Source organism: Salvelinus sp. IW2-2015, unplaced genomic scaffold (genome assembly GCF_002910315.2).
Source record: "Salvelinus sp. IW2-2015 unplaced genomic scaffold, ASM291031v2 Un_scaffold1636, whole genome shotgun sequence".
NCBI lineage: Eukaryota > Metazoa > Chordata > Actinopteri > Salmoniformes > Salmonidae > Salvelinus > Salvelinus sp. IW2-2015.
The window spans coordinates 108,061-122,546 of record NW_019943052.1 but is presented as its reverse complement, the minus strand read 5'-3'; the positions used below and the strand labels follow the sequence as shown (position 1 = coordinate 122,546).

At 45.1% G+C, this 14,486-nt stretch overlaps 1 pseudogene; it reads left to right on the top strand.

Moving 5' to 3' along the window:
* Positions 1-312: 312 nt before the first annotated feature.
* Positions 313-14,486, top strand: part of LOC112071545 (sarcolemmal membrane-associated protein-like) — an 80,346-nt pseudogene continuing 66,172 nt past the window's right edge.

The window sequence follows — 14,486 nt, the reverse complement described above, 5'->3', positions numbered from 1 at the left end:
TCAGATAATGAAAAATTTGATTAGAATATTCTTGTAAATTCAAATTTAAGCGGGGGCTCAACATTCCGTGCTCACTCCATCTTCTTAAAATCTAACCCTAACCTTAAATTAAGACCAAAAAGCACATTTTTGATCTCATACATTTGTATTTATTTATCCAAGTCTAACTTTGTGCTTGTTGTAACTAGTGACAACGGAAAACCGGATGCATGCACTGCAGCGTGTCATTAATGTCTATTTTGATTGGACCCCAGTCTGTCAATCTGTTTGTCAAGTTCCCGCCTCCAATTACGTTATGGGCATGTCGCGTGCGCTAATGGCAGTTGCGCTGTCCGGTCGTTTTGTGTATGTTGTTATGAGTATGGCGGCGGATACTTACAGAGGACGGCAAGTTGTTAGAAATGTTCAGTTCTACTGAAGAAAGCTTTAATTCAAACTTTTTTGTGATCGATAGTGTTTCGACTGACATTTATAATATCAACGCAACACATGTTTTTTTTCTTCTTGGGACTCTTCAGAAGATTACTGGACAGGTGATGCTGCAGTCAAACTTGTCTCCGTTTTCCGAGTCTGCTCTGTCAGTCAGCTAACTACCTAGTCTTTCCTATGTAACTCTTTCCGACTCGGCTAACGTGAACTTTTGCAATGAGGCCAGTTTATTGCCTACTTGTTTTGAGTTGCTTGTCAAAAATAACACAAGTTTACCTGAAGTAACACAACCGTTCCAGAGCTAGTTGATCACGACTATTCACCCGAAGAGGCCCGACTACTATTCCAGCTAAATGACAAGTTCTTAGCGCGTTAGCTTAACTAGCCATATAGCTAGCTACTTTTTATAACTAACAGTGTTATTGCACTAGGCCTGTCCAGCTCTACTTACCTCTACCATACTCGTTTTAAGGCGTATCTTTGAACCTGTTTGGAACATTATGCTTCACGATTAGAAGGATTTGTTGCTGTTTGGGGCCTTGAAACTAAATATTAGCCTGCTAGTCTTCCTAAATTGGGAGTGGCTGGAGGTTGCATTAGCTAGTTAGACATTTAGCTAGCAAACAACCTCAGATACTCATTCTTTAGCACCCGTCCATAGTGAGTATGGTAAACAACTTAATGTTAACTCAGCCTCTATGGGGGAAAAAAACACTTATTGATGACATATTAAACCACGGTCCAATTGTCAGCGGGTGTGTTTCAATGGCTAACCGTATCATCAGCAGGGATAGGAAACCGCGCGATGGTCAGATTGTGTAATATAGCTATCTGGATTTATCCGATGGGCTAAAGATTAGCTGCCTGCCGCTAACTTGCGCGGCATAATATAGCTTCTCTCGCTATACATTTTGATGGGCGTGGGAAAATATTTTCTAGATTGCTACTGTTGCTATCGTCAAATGGTTTTGGCTGTACTGTATTGTGGCCTGTACGTAGTCGTATTGAGTCATTCACTGGACGTAATGTAACTCTGTAGAAAGATACCATAAATACATGTTTATTTTGTAATTTTTACATTATTACAGGAGGTTTTACTGAATCAAAATGAGAAAAAACGTCCAAATTAATGGCTAGCTAGCAGTGCCTAACTTAAAATAGAAGAGCCAGCCAGACAGCGAATAGCCAGGTTACATGGTTTATTAACACAACAGCCGAGGATTTAAGACTGAAGTTAGTCATTCTGGATCAAGAAACCTTGTCTTTCGTCGCTGATTGGAGTAACACTCCCAAGCCATCATCAATGCCTTCAGCGCTGGCCATCTTCTCCTGCCGTCCAAATTCACACCCTTTTCAGGAACGTCATGTATACATGGACGAGCCAGTCAGGATCGGGCGCTCTGTGGCGCGATGCCGACCCGCTCAGAACAACGCGACGTTCGACTGCAAGGTTCTGTCACGGAACCATGCCCTGGTCTGGTTTGATCACAAGACTGGCAAGGTGAGTCTGACTGTCAACCAGTCGGCTAACTACTAGCTTTTACCTTGCATGGTACAGCTTTTACCTAGCATGGTCATTGTACATTTTTAAAAATGTCACCTTTATTTAACCAGGTAGGCCAGTTGAGAACAAGTTCTCATTTACAACTGCGACCTGGACAAGATAAAGCAAAGCAGTGCGACACAAACAACAGAGTTACACATGGTATAAACAAACATACAGTCAATAACACAATAGAATAAATATATATCCAGTGTGTGCAAATTAGGTAAGATTAGGGAGGTAAGGCAATAAATAGGCCGTGGTGGCGAAGTAATTACAATTTAGCTATTAAACACAAGAGTGATACATGTGCAAGTAGAGTTACTGGGGTGCAAAGGTGAAAAAAGAAAACAATATGGAGATGAGGTAGTTGGATGGGCTTTTTACAGATGGGCTGTGTACAGGTGCAATGATCTGTGAGCTGCTCTGACAGCTGGTGCTTAGTGAGGGAGATATGAGTTTCCAGCTTCAGTGATTTTTGCAATTCTTTCCAGTCATTAGCAGCAGAGAACTGGAAGGAAAGGCGGCCAAAGGAGGAACAGGCTTTGGGGGTGACCGGTGAAATGTACCTGCTGGAGTGTGTGCTACGGGTGGGTGCTGCTATGGTGACCAGTGAGCTGAGATAAGGCGGGGCTTTACCTAGCAAAGACTTATAGATGACCTGGAGCCAGTGGGTTTGGCAACAAGAGCATACCATTCGCAGTGGTGGGTAGTATTGGGGCTTTGGTGACAAAACGGATGGCACTGTGATAGACTGCATCCAATTTGCTGAGTAGAGTGTTGGAGGCTATTTTGTAAATGACATCGTCGAGGATCGGTAGGATAGTCGGTTTTACCATGGTAAGTTTGGCAGCGTGAGTGAAGGAGGCTTTGTTGCGAAATAGGAAACTGATTCTAGATTACATTTTGGATTGGAAATGCTTAATGTGATTCTGGAAGGAGAGTTTACAGTCTAACCAGACACCTAGGTATTTGTAGTTGTCCACATATTCTAAGTCAGAACCGTCCAGAGTAGTGATGCTGGATGGGCGGGCAGGTGCGGGCAGCGATCGGGTGAAGAGCATGCATTTCGTTTTACTTGCATTTAAGAGCAGTTGGAGGCCACGGAAGGAGAGTTGTATGGCATTGAAGCTCGTCTGGAGGTTAGTTAACACAGTGTCCAAAGAAGGGCCAGAAGTATACAGAATAGTGTCGTCTGCGTAGAGGTGGATAAGAGAATCACCAGCAGCAAGAGCGACATCATTGATATATATACAGAGAAAAGTGTCTGCCCGAGGATTGAACCCTGTTGCACCCCCATAGAGACTGCCAGAGGTCTGGACAACAGGCCCTCTGATTTGACACACTGAACTCTGTCTGAGAAGTAGTTAGTGAACCAGGCGAGGCCGTCATTTGAGAAACCAAGGCTGTTGAGTCTGCCGATAAGAATGTGGTGATTGACAGAGTCGAAAGCCTTGGCCAGGTCGATGAATACGGCTGCACAGTATTGTCTTTTATCGATGGCGGTTATGATATTGTTTACGACCTTGAGCATGGCTGAGGTGCACCCATGACCAGCTCGGAAACCAGATTGCATAGCGGAGAAGGTACGATTCAAAATGGTCGGTGATCTGTTTGTTAACTTGACTTTCGAAGACCTTAGAAAGGCAGGGTAGGATAGATATAGGTCTGTAACAGTTTTGGTCTAGAGTGTCTCCCCCTTTGAAGAGGGGGGTGCTGATGCTGTGGCAGCGTTCCAATCTTTGGGGGTCTCAGATGATACGAAAGAGAGGTTGAACAGGCTAGTAATAGGGGTTGCAACAATTGTGGCGGATAATTTTAGAGAGTTCCAGATTGTCTAGCCCGGCTGATTTGTAGGGGTCCAGATTTAGAAACTCTTTCAGAACATCAGCTATCTGGATTTGGGTGAAGGAGAAATGTGGGAGGTTTGGGTAAGTTGATGTGGGGGGTGCAGGGCTGTGGACCGGGGTAGCCAGGAGGAAAGCATGGCCAGCCGTAGAAAAATGCTTATTGAAATTCTCAATTATTGTGGATTTATTGGTGGTGACTGTTTCCTAGCCTCAGTGCAGTGGGCAGCTGGGAGGAGGTTCTCTTATTCTCCATGGACTTTACTGTGTCCCAGAACTTTTTGGAGTTTGTGCCACAGGATGCATATTTCTGTTTGAAAAAGCTAGCCTTAGCTTTCCTAACTGCCTGTGTATTTTGGTTCCTGACTTCCCTGAACAGTTGCATATCGCTGGGGCTATTCGATGCTAATGCAGAACGCCACAAGATGTGGATAATTTGTTCTTAATTAACCGACTTGCCTAGTTAAATAAAGGTTAAATAAAATAAATAAATGCTGGTCTCCCTCAATTTCACCCCTCTCCCCTCTCTCTCCTCCTCTCCCCTCCCCCTTCCTCCCCGTCAGGTCTGCCTATGACTATGACAGTCTTTCTCAATAGCAAGGCTGTGGTCACTGAGTCTGTACATAGTCAAAGATTTCCTTAAGTTTGGGTCAGTCACAGTGGTCAGGTATCCTGCCACTGTGTACTCTGTTTAGGCACAAATAGCATTCTAGGTTGCTCTGTTTTTTTTGTTAATTACTTGACACATTGGAAAGAATTATCTTTTTGTTTTCTCATGATTTGGTTGGGTCTAATTGTGTTGCTGCCCTGGGGCTCTGTAGGACCTGCTTGCTTAGGGGACCCTTCTCCAGATTCATCTCTCTGTAGATGATGGCTTTGTTATGGAAGGTTTGGGAATCGCTTCCTTTTAGGTGGTTGTAGAATTTAACCGCTCTTTTCTGGATTTTGATCATTACTGGTTAATGGCCTAGTTCTGCTCAGCATGCATTATATGGTGTTTTATGTTGTACACAGGATACTTTTGCAGAATTCTCAATTTGCTGTTTGTTCTGTTTTGTGAATTCTTGGTTGGTGAGCGGACCCCAGACCTCAACCATAAAGGGCAATGGATTCTATAACTGATTCAAGTATTTTTAGCCAGATCCTAATTGGTTTGTCAAATTTTATGTTCCTTTTGATGGCGTAGAAGGCCTTTCTTGCCTTGTTTCTCAGTTCGTTCACAGCTTTGTGGAAGTTACCTCTGGCGCTGATGTTTAGGCCGAGGTATGTATCGTGTTTTTGTGTGCTCTAGGGAAACTGTGTCTAGATGGAATTTGTATTTGTTGTCCTGGCAACTGGACCTTTTTTGGAATACCGTTATTTTGGTTTTACTGAGATTTACTGTCAGGGCCCAGGTCTGGCAGAATCTGTGCAGAAGATCTAGGTGCTGCTGTAGGCCCTCCTTGGTTGGGGACAGAAGCACCAGATCATCAGTAAACAGACATTTGACTTCAGATTCTAGTAGGATGAGGCCGGGTGCTGCAGACTGCTCTCTCTCTCTCTCTCTCTCTCTCTCTTTCTCTCTCCTGCCTGAACAGTCACTGCCAGACAGGCATGTTGAACAGGCTTGTAATCAGTCGCAAACCAGGTAACTCCATGGAATCGGTCAGTCTGCCACATTTTGAGAAATAATGGATCATAGCTGCAGGGTTGACACACAATGACAGCCAGCTATGGCAACTGTACTGAGATGGAATATGAAACCATTGGTCGATGTTCTGTTTTGTGTAGGGTTATAGGACAGTGCTATTTGTGTCTACTTGTCTGTCTCAAATCAAATTTTATTTGTCATATGCTTCGTACACAACAGCCTGACTAACAGTGAAATGCTTACTGACAGGTCCCAACAATGCAGAGAAAAATAATAGAAAGTAAACATGTGATAATAAATACACAATGATAACATGGTTATATACAGGGTACCAGTACTGAGTCAATAATAACATGGCTATATACACAGGCTATAACTACTGAGTCATAATAACATGGTTATATACAGGTACCGTACTGCAGTCAATAATAACATGGTATATACACAGGGTATAACACTGAGTCAATAATAACATGGCTATATACACAGCAGTGTGAGTCATAATACATGGCTATACAACAGTATAACTACTAGTCATAAATAACATGGTATATACACAGGGTACCAGTAGTGAGTCAATAATAACATGGCTATATACACAGGATAACTACTGAGTCAATAATAACATGGCTCTATTATACAGGGTACCAGTACTGAGTGGATGTGCAGGGTACGACGTAGTAACATGTGATATACACAGGTACCAGTACAGAGTCAATTGCAGGGTACGAGGTAGTAACATGGCTATTGTACACGGGGTACCAGTGCTGATGGATGTGCAGGGTATGAGGTAATAATTTTGCTAATACACGGGGTAACAGTACTAATGTTGTGGTGTAGGGTATGAGGTAAATGAGGTAGATGCTGTATGTACAGTTGATCGGAAGTTTACATACACCTTAGCCAATACATTGAACTCGGTTTTTCACAATTGGGACATTATATTTTTGGCATCCAGGGTAGTTATAGCCTGCTTCCAAATGGACTCTATTCCCCGTAGGGCTCTGGTCAAAGTAGTGCACTATATAGGGAATAGGCTCTGGTCAAACGTAGTGACATATATAGGGAATAGGGCTCTGGTCAAAAGTATGTGCACTATATGGATAGGCTCTGGTCTAAGTAGTGTACTATACTGAGAATAGGCTCTGGTCTAAAGTAGTCACTATATAGGGAGAGGTGCCATAGGCTCTGGTCTAAAGTAGTGCACCCCCCCCCCCATAATTTCTTGTGACCACACCCCAAATCTAATGAAGAAGACCTTAACTGTAAATAATAGGTTTTCATTCACCCATTGACATCAGCCAATCTCTTATCAAAATGAATAGGAACCAATAAATACATTTACTAAAAATGTTCACATGTTTTGGTGAATCCGTCTTTGAATACCACTGCAAATTGCCTGGGCCACAGTTGCTAGGACATCTCAGGAAGCTAGTGAGCCTGGATAAAGACTGTTAATGCAAGACCCACACACAAAACAAACGCCTGCTAGATTGACAACTCAAGACGACACCCCACCCTACATGTGTTACATACCTCCCCCAAGGCCTTTCTCATGTACCCACATCAATCCAGTTCTGTGGTAGAATCAGCACGTGATCAAGGGTTGTCAGGCACTAATGTTATTAGGTTGCTTTCACAGGGCACTGTTGTGAGTGGAAAGTTAGAGGGCTGGAATTGGTTCATCTCACTGGACTTCCTGTTCAACTGAGGAAACCCATCAGATCAGTGAGTCCTGGACTGGGTACAGTATAGCACAGTTGGCACAAACCAGCCTACCTGAGACTTCAGTTGCTCTAGGTCATGTGTCAGGGGTTCAATGGGACTAAAACTTTGACAGGCAGATAATGTGGGGTTTTCTCTGGATGTTTACCAAACCAGTTACTGTCCTCCACCCACTCCATATCAGTAGGCCTACAGTACATCATGAACTAGTAAGTTTGCTAAACTGATTTCGGTGCTACTGTAACCAGTCCTCTCCCTCAAATCCCTGGAACTAAATGGCTGTTTTATAAGCTAGGTGGCTATGTGCCATGTTGTGCTTCCTGTTGCTATTAACCAGGCCTCTCTGAACGTCTTAGTTAGACCAGCGTTATAGGTGCAGCAGGCAGCGTCTGGAGTTGAATATAGACAGACACACCCCTTACTTGAAATGCAGTCCGGTTCTTCCTGCTGGTACTAATACACTACACCCCCCCCCTCGCTGCGGAATCAATCACCACCTTCCGGAGACACCTGAAACCCCAACCTCTTAAGAACCTACCTAGGATAGGATAAAGTAATCTTCTAACCCCCCCCCCCCTTAGAGTTAGATGCACTATTGTAAAGGGTTGTTCCACTGGATCATAAGGTGAATGCACCAACTTGTAAGTCGCTCTGGATAAGAGCGTACTGCTAAATGACTTAAAGTTAAATGTGAAGGACAAACCAGATCGTGCTATTAACAGCTGGGTCCGTGCACTTATCTTGACCACTTGAACATCAGGCCGTAACGCCCCGTCTTCCCTGACCACTTAACATCAGCCGTAACGCCCCGTCTTCCCTGACCACTGAACATCAGCCGTAACGCCCCGTCTTCCTGACCACTGAACATCAGCCGTAACGCCCCGTCTTCCCTGACCACTGAACATCAGCCGTAACGCCCGTCTTCCCTGACCACTGAACATCAGCCGTAACGCCCCGTCTTCCCTGACCACTGAACATCAGCCGTAACCCCGTCTTCCCTGACCACTGAACATCAGCCGAACGCCCCGTCTTCCTGACCACTGAACATCAGCCGTAACGCCCCGTCTTCCCTGACCACTGAACATCAGCCGTAACGCCCCGTCTTCCCTGACCACTTGAACATCAGCCGTAACGCCCGTCCTTCCCTGACCACTTAACATCCAGCCGTAACGCCCCGTTCTTCCCTGACCACTGAACATCAGCCGTAACGCCCCGTTCTTCCCTGACCACCTGAAACATCAGCCGTAACGCCCCGTCTTCCCTGACCACTGAACATCAGCCGTAACGCCCCGTCTTCCCTGACCACTTAACATCAGCCGTAACGCCCCGTCTTCCCTGACCACTGAACATCAGCCTAACGCCCCGTCTCCCTGACCACTGAACATCAGCCGTAACGCCCCGTCTTCCCTGACCACTGAACATCAGCCGTAAAGCCCCGTCTTCCCTGACCACTGAACATTCAGCCGTAACGCCCCGTCTTCCCTGACCACTGAACATCAGCCGTAACGCCCGTCTTCCCTGACCACTGAACATCAGCCGTAACGCCCCGTCTTCCCTGACCAACTTAACATCAGCCGTAACGCCCGTCTTCCGCACTGACATACTAACGCCCGTCTTCCCTGACCGAACATCAGCCGTAACCCCGTCTTCCCTGACCACTGAACATCAGCCGTAACGCCCCGCTCTTCCCTGACCACTGAACATCAGCCGTAACGCCCCGTCTCGCCTGACCACTGAAACATCAGCCGTAACGCCCCGTCTTCCCTGACCACTGAACATCAGCCGTAACGCCCCGTCTTCCCTGACCACTGAAACATCAGCGTAACGCCCCGTCTTCCCTGACCAACTGAACATACAGCCGTAACGCCCCGTCTCCCTGACCACTGAACATCAGCCGTAACGCCCCGTCTTCCCTGACCACTGAACATCAGCCGTAACACACGCCCCGTCTTCCCTGACCACTGAACATCAGCCGTAACGCCCCGTCTTCCCTGACCACTGAACATCAGCCGTAACGCCCCGTCTTCCCTGACCAACTGAACATCCCAGCCGTAACGCCCGTCTTCCCTGACCATGAACATCACCGTAACGCCCCGTCTTCCCTGACCACTGAACATCAGCCGTAACGCCCCGTCTTCCCTGACCACTGAACACAGCCGTAACGCCCCGTCTTCCCTGACCACTGAACATCAGCCGTAACGCCCCGTCTTCCCTGACCAGCGGAACATCAGCCGTAACGCCCCGTCTTCCCTGACCACTGAACATCAGCCGTAACGCCCCGTCTTCCCTGACCACTGAACATCAGCCGTAATTCTGTACTGAACAAAAATATAAACACAACATGTAAAGTGTTGGTCCCATGTTTCATGAGCAAAGATAAAAGTTCTCTCAAATGTTCCAAAAGCTTTTCTCATTTTGTGCACATTTGTTTACATCCCAAAGCATTTCTCCTTTGCCAAGATATGCCACTCCTGTCAGTTGGATGGATTATCAAGAAGCTGATAACACAGCATGATCATTAAACATGTGCACCTTGTGCTGCGGGGAAAAAGGGCACTCTAAAATGTGTGGTTTTGTCAACACAATGCCAATGGCATGCCTACTGCAGGAATATCCACCAGAGCTGTGGCCGGAGAATTGCATTTATATTTCTCTACTGCAAGCTGCCTCCAACGTCATTTTTAGAGAATTTGGCAGTATGTCCAACCGGCCTCGCCAACCGCAAACCACGTGTAACCACACAATCCCATTACCTCTACATCCGGCTTCTTCACTTGCGGGATCTCCCGCGCTCCAGCAGGTATCTCACTGGTCATCCCCAAAGCCAACACCTCCTTTGGCCGCCTTTCCTTCCAGTTTTCTGCTGCCAATGACTGGAACGAATTGCAAAAATCACTGAAGTTGGAGACTTTTTTCCCACACTAACTTCAAGCAAAGGCTGTAGGGCAGCTTACCGATCGCTGTAGCTGTACACAGCCCATCTGTAAATAGCCCATCCAATCTACCTACCTAATCCCCATATTGTTTTTATTTACTTTTTTGCTCTTTTGCACACCAGTATTTCTACTTGCACATCATCATCTGCACATCTATCACTCCAGTGTCAATTGCTAAATTGTATTTACTTCGCTACTATGGCCTAATTATTGCCTTACCTCATTTGCACACACTGTATATAGATTTTTCTATTGTGTTATTGACTGTACGTTTGTTTATCCCATGTGTAACTCTGTGTCGTGTCGCACTGCTTTGCTGTATCTTGGCCAGGTCGCAGTTGTACATGAGAACTTGTTCTCAACTAGCTTATCTGGTTAAATAAAGGTGAAATAAAAAAATTAAGTCTGAGGGGGGTGCTGAGGAGTATTTCTGTCTTTAATAAAGCTTTTTAGTTGAGAACTCATTCTGATTGGCTGGTCCTGGCTCCCCAGTGGTTGGGAATATGCCCAACCATGGCTGCGCCCCTGCCTCGTCATGTGAAATCTATAGATTTTAAGGCCTAATGAATTTATTTCAGTTGACGGATTTCTTTATATGAACTGTAACTCAGTAAATTCTTTCAAGTTTTTGCATGTTGCATTTATATTTTTGTTCAGTATATTTCCAAATGTGTGTTCTCATGGCTCTCTTGTCCCTCTGCAGCAGACCTATGGTAAGCAATGTGTTTGGAACATCGCAATGCATATTGTATCGGCACCAAAGTATCGTGATAATATCGTATCGTAAGGTCACTGGCAATTCCCAGCCCTAAACTATAGTATTGTAACTGTTTTCCTCCTCTCTGTATTTCAGTTCTACCTGCAGGACACTAAGAGTAGTAACGGGACGTTCATCAACAGCCAGCGTCTGAGCCGGGGGTCGGAGGAGAGTCCTCCCTGTGAGGTCCTCTCTGGTGACTTCATCCAGTTTGGTGTGGACGTCACAGAGAACACCCGTAAAGGTACACACACACACAACGATGATGTCCGCTATACAGTTGAAGTCAAAAGTTTACATACCCTTAGGTTGGAGTCATTAAAACTCGTTTTTCAACCACTACACACATTTCTTGATAACAAACTATAGTTTTTGCAAGTCGGTTAGGACATCTACTTTGTGCATGACACAAGTAATTTTTCCAGCAATTATTTACAGACAGATTATTTAACTTATAATTCACTGTATCACAATTCGAGTGGTTCACAAGTTTACATACACTAAGTTGACTGTGCCTTTAAACAGCTTGGAAAATTCCAGAAAATGTCATAGCCAATCAGAAGCTTCTAAAGCTAATTGACATCATTTGAGTCAATTGGAGGTGTACCTTTGGATGTATTTCAAGGCCTACCTTCAAACTCAGTGCCTCTTTGCTTGACATCATGGGAAAATCAAAAGAAAGTCTGGTTCATCCTTGGGAGCAATTTCCAAACGCCTGAAGGTACCACGTTCCTCTGTACAAACAATAGTACGCAAGTATAAACACCATGGGACCATGCAGCCGTCATACCGCTCAGGAAGGAGACGCTTTCTGTCTCCTAGAGATGAACGTACTTTGGTGCGAAAAGTACAAATCAATCACAGAACAACAGCAAAGGACCTTGTGAAGATGCTGGAGGAAACAGGTACAAAAGTATCTATATCCACAGTAAAACGAGGCCTATATCGACATAACCTGAAAGGCCACTCAACAAGGAAAAAGCCTTGTTGGAGAAATGTCCTCTGGTCTGATAAAACAAAAATAGAACTGTTTGGCCATAATGACCATCGTTTTGTTTGAAGGAAAAAGGGGGGAGGCTTGCAAGCCGAAGAACACCATCCCAACCGTGAAGCACGGGGTAGGCAGCATCATGTTGTGTGGGTGCTTTGCTGCAGGAGGGACTGATGCACTTCACAAAATAGATGGCATCACGAGGAGAGAAAATTATGTGGATATATTGAAGCAATATCTCAAGACATCATTCAGGAAGTTAAAGCTTGGTCGCAAATGGGTCTTCCAAATGGACAATGACCCCAAGCATACTTCCAAAGTTGTGGCAAAACTGAAAAAGCGTGTGCGAGTAAAGAGGCCTTCAAACCTGACTCGGTTACACCAGCTCTGTCAGGAGGGATGGGCCAAAATTCACCCAATTTATTGTGGGAAGCTTGTGGAAGGCTACCCGACGCGTTTGAACCAAGTTATACAATTTAAAGGCAATGTTACCAAATACGAATTGCGTGTATGTAAACTTCTGACCCACTGGGAATGTGATGAGAAATAAAAGCTGAAATAAATGATTCTCTCTACTATTATTCTGTCATTTTACGTACTTAAAATAAAGTGGTGATCCTAACTGACCTAAGACAGGGAATTTTTACTAGGATTAAATGTCAGGAATTGTGAAAAACTGAGTTTTCTAAATTTATTTGGCTAAGGTGTATGTAAGCTTCTGACTTGTATGTGTGTTGTGTAGTATATGGGTACACATCAGAGTTGGAAAGAGCACCCTAATTATGGCTTCTCCTGTGACAGTATGGGCAGGGCCTTTTTTGTAAACAAACTGAAAAGGTGCATACTGCCCCCTACTGTGCTGGAGTTTGTGTGTATAGTCTAAAAGCCTTCAATAGTGCAAGTACGTGCCACTACACCTGCATTGCTTGCTGTTTGGGGTTTTAGGCTGGGTTTCTGTACAGCACTTTGAGATATCAGCTGATGTACGAAGGGCTATATAAATACATTTGATTTGATTTGAAGTACGCCCATCTCAATGGTACACAACAAGGGTTGCATCCCAATGATCTGTTCTTCCTCCCAAAGTGTGCACTCGTTCACTTCCATTCACTGATTCCAAATGACTGGTATAAGAAAAGGTGACAACTCCCCCTTTCTATTCCTCCACCAATCCAATTATTTTAGATTTGTGGGAAGTAGTGAACAACTGGAGTGTACAACTCAGGAGAAAGGAGCCATTATTGGGTGGGTTTTGAGGTTAGTTTGCACTGTGGAATGATGCCAGTAGAGATGTGATAGAACTTGCCATCAGCTTTTTTGTCCCACGCAGGATTCAATCCGATCACTCTTTGTCGGCTTTGGGTTATTTTTAAAGGTAATTTCCGATTGAGCTATGAGGTGTTTTTACTGTTTAAAGGGATACTTCAGGGTTAGCATGCTAGCAGATAACCATAGACTTCCAGTCATTGCGCTGACGCTAGTTAGCATCGGCTCTTGAAACTACCTCTAACTTCCTTCACACTGGACACAGAGACGTACAAATGGTATCAACTGTTCATCTGACTCTGGGGAACGTGAAGCTTCCAGGCTCTGCACATTAAACAAAAATGTCGAGCCCACTAGAATGTTTAGATGTCTGGACGGGAGCCCACTAGAATGTTTAGATGTCTGGACGGGAGCCCACTAGAATGTTTAGATGTCTGGACCGAGCCCATAAAGAATGTTTAAGATGCTGGACCGGGAAGCCCCACTAGAAGTTAATCGGACGACAGCTGAATGTGATTCTGTACGGGAGCCCACTAGAATGTTTAGATGTCTGGACGGGAGCCCACTAGAATGTTTAAGATGTCTGGACGGGAGCCCACTAGAATGTTTAGATGTCTGGACGGGAGCCCCTAGAATTGTTTAGATGTCTGGACCGGAGCCCACTAGAATGTTTAGATGTCTGGACGGGAGCCCACTAGAATGTTTAGATGTCTGGACGGGAGCCCACTAGAATGTTAGATGTCTGGACGGGAGCCTATCGGGAGCCCACTAGAATGTTTAGATGTTGGACGGGAGCCCCACTAGAATGTTTAGATGTGGACCGGAGCCCACTGAGAATGTTTTAGATGTCTGGACGGGAGCCCACTAGAATGTTTAGATGTCTGGACGGGAAGCCCCACTAGAAATGTTTAGATGTCTGGACGGAGAGCCCACTAGAATGTTTTAGATGTCTGGACCGGAGCCCACTAGAATGTTTAGATGTCTGGACGGGAGACCCCGCTCCCCCCCCCCCCCCCCACACACCCATTCAAGGTCAGTCTTTCAGCCCCAGTAAGTTTGGCTGGTGTTCATATTATGGCAAGAACAGCTCAAATAAGCGAAGAGAAATGAGAGCCAGTTTCATCATAGTGCTTGGTTTTTGTGACTGCACTTAAAGAAACGTTCAGTTCTTGAACTTTTTTGGATTGACTGACCTTCATGTCTTTAAAGTAATGATCATAATGAACATTTCTTCAAGTGCAGTCACAAAAACCATCAAGCGCTATGATGAAACTGGCTTTCATGAGGACCGCTACAGGAAAGGAAGACCCAGAGTTACCTCTGCAGAGGATAAGTTCATTAGTTACCAGCCTCCACAATCCC